The sequence below is a fragment of the Helianthus annuus genome, chromosome 17 (genome assembly GCF_002127325.2).
Source record: "Helianthus annuus cultivar XRQ/B chromosome 17, HanXRQr2.0-SUNRISE, whole genome shotgun sequence".
NCBI classification, from domain to species: domain Eukaryota; kingdom Viridiplantae; phylum Streptophyta; class Magnoliopsida; order Asterales; family Asteraceae; genus Helianthus; species Helianthus annuus.
In genome coordinates, this window is record NC_035449.2 from 152,497,640 (window position 1) to 152,503,456 (window position 5,817).

Consider the following 5,817-nt stretch of genomic DNA (forward strand, 5'->3'; position numbering starts at 1 on the left):
CTGGACCCATGATCTGACTATCCCCCACCTCTGCCCAACAGAGAGGTGACCGGCATTTACGCCCATACAATGCCTCGAATGGAGTGGCTTGAATGCTGGTGTGGTAACTGTTATTGTACGAGAACTCCACCAAAGGGAGATGTTTTTCCCAGCTGTTGCCGAAATCGATGACACATGCCCGAAGCATGTCTTCTAGAGTTTGTATCGTGCGTTCAGACTGTCCATCCGTCTGAGGGTGATATTTTGTGCTCATGTCTAACTGTGAGCCAAAAGCTTTGTGCATTGCTTGCCAAAGATCTGAAGTGAATCGTGCATCGCGATCCGAAATGATAGAGGTGGGCACCCCGTGCCTTGAGACTACTTCCTTCAAGTATATGTCTGCTAGTGTGGAAAACTTGTCTGTTTCTTTGATCGCCAGGAAATAAGCAGACTTGGTGAGTCGATCCACGATCACCCAAATAGTATCGTTCCCACGCTGGAATCTAGGCAGGCTTGTAACAAAATCCATGGAAATTTCCTCCCATTTCCACTGTGGTATCTTTGGTTGCTGAAGTAAGCCTGCTGGTTTCTGATACTATGCCTTGACTCTTGCACAGGTCAAGCACTTGCTGACATAGGTAGCGATGTGGGCCTTCATGCTAGGCCACCAATAAGTTGTTCTGATGTCGTGGTACATTTTATCCGACCCTGGATGTACCGAGTAGTGAGATTTGTGAGCTTCATCCATCACGAGTTCTCGTAAACCGCCATATAGTGGGACCCAAATACGCCCTGTTACGTAATAGGCACCGTCTTCCTTCTGTTCTAGTCGTTGCCTTGAGCCGCGTAGGGCTTCAGCCCTGACGTTCTCTGGTTTCAATGCTTCTACCTGAGCATCTCGTATTTGTGCAGGAAGACTAGACTGAATGGTGAGCTGCAATGCTCGTACGCGCTTAGGTGTAGTATCTTTTCGACTGAGAGTGTCAGCCACAACATTGGCTTTGCCTGGATGGTAATTGATAGCGCATTCGTAATCGTTCAGTAGTTCAACCCATCGATGTTGACGCATGTTCAACTCCTTCTGCTTGAAGATATGCTCAAGACTCCTGTGATCAGTGTAGATAGTGCACTTGGTACCGTACAGGTAGTGTCGCCATATCTTGAGCGCGAAAACAACAGCTCCCAGCTCTAAATCGTGCGTTGTGTAGTTCCGTTCATGAACCTTGAGTTGGCGCGAAGCGTAAGCAATGACCTTGTCGCGCTGCATTAACACACATCCAAGACCCTGAATGGATGCATCACAATAAACCACGAAGTCGTCCGTGCCCTCTGGCAATGAGAGGATAGGTGCACTGCAAAGTCTATCCTTTAAGTGCTAAAAAGCGGTTTCCTGAGTATTACCCCAACGGTAGGTGACACCCTTCTGTGTCAGTAGCGTAAGCGGCTGTGCAATCTTTGAAAAGTCTTTGATGAATCACCTGTAATAACCCGCCAATCCCAAGAATTGGCGTATTTCCGTTGGTGTACGCGGTGCAGGCCAGTTCCTGATCGAATCTACCTTGGATGGATCAACATGGATCCCATCCTTGTTTACCACGTGGCCTAGAAAATGGACTTCACGAAGCCAGAAGTCACATTTTGAAAACTTGGCGTATAACTGTTCCTTTCGTAGAAGTTCCAAGATAAGCCGCAAGTGCTGCTCGTGTTCCTCCTGACTCTTGGAGTAGATCAGGATGTCATCGATGAATACAATCATAAACTTGTCTAGATAGGGTTTGCACACCCTATTCATAAGATCCATGAAGACTGCCGGTGCGTTCGTTAGCCCGAATGGCATGATTAGGAACTCGTAGTGGCCGTAGCGAGTTTTGAATGCTGTTTTGGAGACGTCCTCATCCCGGACTCTCAGCTGATGGTAACCTGACCTCAAGTCTATCTTGGAGTAGTAGCTCGACCCTTGCAACTGGTCGAATAAGTCGTCAATACGCGGAAGAGGATAACGGTTCTTCACCGTCACCTTGTTCAGTTCATGGTAGTCAATGCACATACGGAAGGTACCATCCTTCTTCTTCACAAATAACACTGGAGCTCCCCAAGGCGAAGAGCTAGGACGAATAAAGCCCTTATCCAAGAGCTCTTGTAGTTGCACAAAGAGTTCTTCCAACTCTGATGGAGCTAATCGATACGGTGCACGTGCTATCGGTGTTGCTCCCGGTGCTAGCTCGATTTGAAACTCGACCTGACGATGAGGCGGTAGACCAGGTAAATCTTCAGGGAACACCTGAGGAAAGTCGCGAACTATTGGAATGTCTTCCAATTTCTTTTCTTTTGCTGATGCATCAGTAACAAGTGCCAAGATGGCAGTGTGGCCCTTACGTAAACACTTCTGAGCCTTTAGAAAGGAGATGATGCCAACCACAGCACCACTCTTGTCGCCTTGAACTTCGAGAGGTTCCTGACCGGAACGAGGGATGCAAACAATCTTCTCTTTGCACAAGATCTCTGCGTGATGTTGAGATAACCAGTCCATACCAATGACGATGTCGAAACTACCCAAAACTATGGGAATGAGATCGATGGAGAAAGTCTGACCCACGAGGATAAGATTACAACCCTGAACTATGTGCGTGGCCTCTAGACTCTTACCGTTAGCTAACTCTACGACATGTTTGGTGTTCAGAAGAGTTGGTGCACGTTTTAACAGTTGGCTAACTTTCAAAGACATATAACTTGTATCCGCACCCAAATCAAACAAAACAGTAACGTAAAAGTCGTCAAGAAGAAACTTACCCATAACTACATTAGGATCGTTCCTTGCGTCACCCTGACCCAGCACGAAAGCACGACCCCTAGCTTCGTTGCCGTTGTTGTTCCCACCATTGTTGTTTCCGTTGCCCTGATTGTTGTTGTTGCGATTCTGGTTCTGGTTCAATTGAGGGCAATCACGCTTGAAATGGCCTTCAGCACCACACTAAAAGCATCCCCTGTTGCCTCGCTGTTGCTGCTGTTGCTGGTTCTGTGGAGCTGGTAGTTGCGGTTGCTGGTTCTGATTCGCAGGCCGTGGGCTCCTACAGTCCTTGGCCTCGTGGCCCATCTTGAGACACCTTTGGCAACGACCCTTGTTGCACTGGCCGCTGTGGTGCCTGTTACAGTTGTGGCACTTTGGGAGATTTCCTTGATACCTTCTCTGCCCACGACTACCAGAAAACTGCTGACTAGGACTCTGGTAGTGGTCAGTCTTCTGCTGCTGAGCCTGAGACTGAACTGTTGCTGAACCTTTGCTAGAATCCCCTTCCCACTTTCTTTTGTTGTCACTGGGGGTAGTAGGAGTAACGGCTGATTTGGTAGTAGTAGTAGCGCTGATACGTTTCGGTAGCTTGTCCTGATCCACTGCCTGATCAGTGAGACGATGAGCGAGTCGCTGAATATCCTGGATGTTGTCGAGATTAGCCGATGTCACGTGGCTCTGGATTTCTGGCGCTAAACCCTTGAGATACAATTCGATGCGCTTGATTGGAGGGTCCACCATAGTTGGACACAAGATGGCCAGTTCGTTTGACCGTTTCGTATAAGCCTCGATTTCCGATCCTGTCATCTTCAGGTGATAAAGCTCCACTTCCAACTTGTGGATGTCATCACGCGTGCAGTATTCTCGCTTGATCAGTTCCTTAAAATCGTTCCAAGGGGTGGCGTTAGCAGCTGCCAACCCTAAAATCTGAACTTGCGCGTTCCACCAAGTTAGCGCAATTCCTTCTAACGTGCCAGTGGAGTACTTGACCCTGCGAGCCTCAGGGCATTCACACATCTCGAATACTGACTCGAGCTTTTCGAACCAATGGAGTAGTCCCACTGCTCCTTCCGTGCCACTGAATGTACTTGGACGACATTCCATGAAGTTCTTGAAAGTGCAAACAGGTTGTGGTGCGTGTTGACCTATTGTGTACGAATAGGACAAAGTTAAACACAAGAGTTGGTTCAGGAGTGTAGGACCTAAAGATCCTAGTGTGAGTTATAACTACAGGATATACCTCCTGCTTGTGCGGCTGCAAGTGCCGCAGCAACTTGTTCGTTAATGAGAGCCGTCAACTGGGCTTGAGTCATGTTAACGCGTCCAGACATGATCTTCATAGTAAGAGTAGCATAAGTGAGAATGGTTCGCGAGTAGTGCGATGATAGAAGAGTGTAAGCACATAGGTATTCTCATGTAATAGGGTCATGTGTATCTAAGCATACTACGAGCAAAGCTCTATGTAATCTAGCATGTAGGCAATAAACATAAACCATATTACCTAGGATGTTGAGTCTTGCACGTGGAGCGAAGCGTCGTTGTGGATCGTTGAGAACACTGTTCTGGTTATAGTCTGGCTTTAATAAAAACGTTTTTCCCATATTAAAACCAAGTTCTCTATAACCAATGGCTCTGATACCAATCTGTCACACCCCCAAAAATCCACACGCGGAGTACCACCGCTTGGAGGCGTGACATGACCAGGATCAAGCCACCAATCATATTGAACATAACATAAATATTAAAAGTAATCAATGAAACCCATCCCAATATAATTGATGTTCAACAAAACATAGTTTGAGTAGCGGAAGCATAAGTATGTAAACCCAATGTAACTCATAAGTTCAATTGTTTAAACGTTTAACATGGCATCCACGATCCATGTCCCACAACGACCTGCTCCTCCCTGTACAAGCTCCATAAGTACCTAAGGTCCTGCAAGGCATGCAGCAGAGAGTCAACAACTAGTTGAGCGAGTTCACAGAAAGTAAGTTCGTAGTAGCAAAACGTATGTTCATTTAGTGGGGGCTTCCCATGTATGTATGTACTACTAGTGGGGGCGGGGGTTTCCCATGATTATACTTATTACTAATGGGGGCTTCCCATATTTATACTTACTAGACTATTTGCAACCATGTGTTCTTCTTAGCCCGAGAACAGGAATACATACAAGGTCACATAGGTTTTACGTGAGTGCCCTTCCCCGAGGACAGTGGTACGCGTGGGGTTTACGTAGGTTTTACGTAAGTGTCCTTCCGACCCGGAAGACAGTAGTAGGTATGAGTTTACGTAGGTTTTACGTAAGTGTCCTCCCGACCCGGGAGACAGTGGTAGATACTAATTTACGTAGGCTTTACGTAAGTGTACTGAGTAACCTGAGGACAATGGTATATAGTCTAGCAATAGCGTAAGTACGAGTAATTATCCATTTCAAACCTTCCAACCCATTCCCAACCCGGGAATCCCATGCCTTGGCTGTGTGAACTCACCTTGGTTTGCTCGGCAGATACACAAAAGGTTCCTTGAACTAAAGGTGGTCAACCACGTCCTAACAGGGTTACCATACAAGTCAGGTTTTGACTCAAGTATTGCACGTATATTCTACACGTATTGTACACAAGTAACGACCATAGCATACACGAATAATCATGGCAGTTCAACAACAGTGCTAGTTCAACAGTACAGTCACGTAAGCAACGTCCAAGCTTGCGGCCCAAATGGATGGGCTCGTAACAGTGTGCAAGTCCAACAGTGTGCATGTGTTCGTGGTCTCGAGTCGAGATTAGAGATCATGAGTAGAGGTCTTGGTGTTCTCGAGTCGAAATCAAGAAGGTCTCGACTTGTGCATATAACACTCGAGACAGGGTGGTCTCGAGTCAGGTCTCGAGTCGCAACAGGACCCTCAATACTGGTCTCGAGTTGTGTTGTTTGTGTGGAGTGTTGTGGTCTCGAGTCGAGACAGTGGGGTCTCGACTCACAACCCCTTGTCGAGACTATGAAGTGTAACCGATTCTCCTGATTTCCTTAATTCAAGCTCAATCAATTCCGTA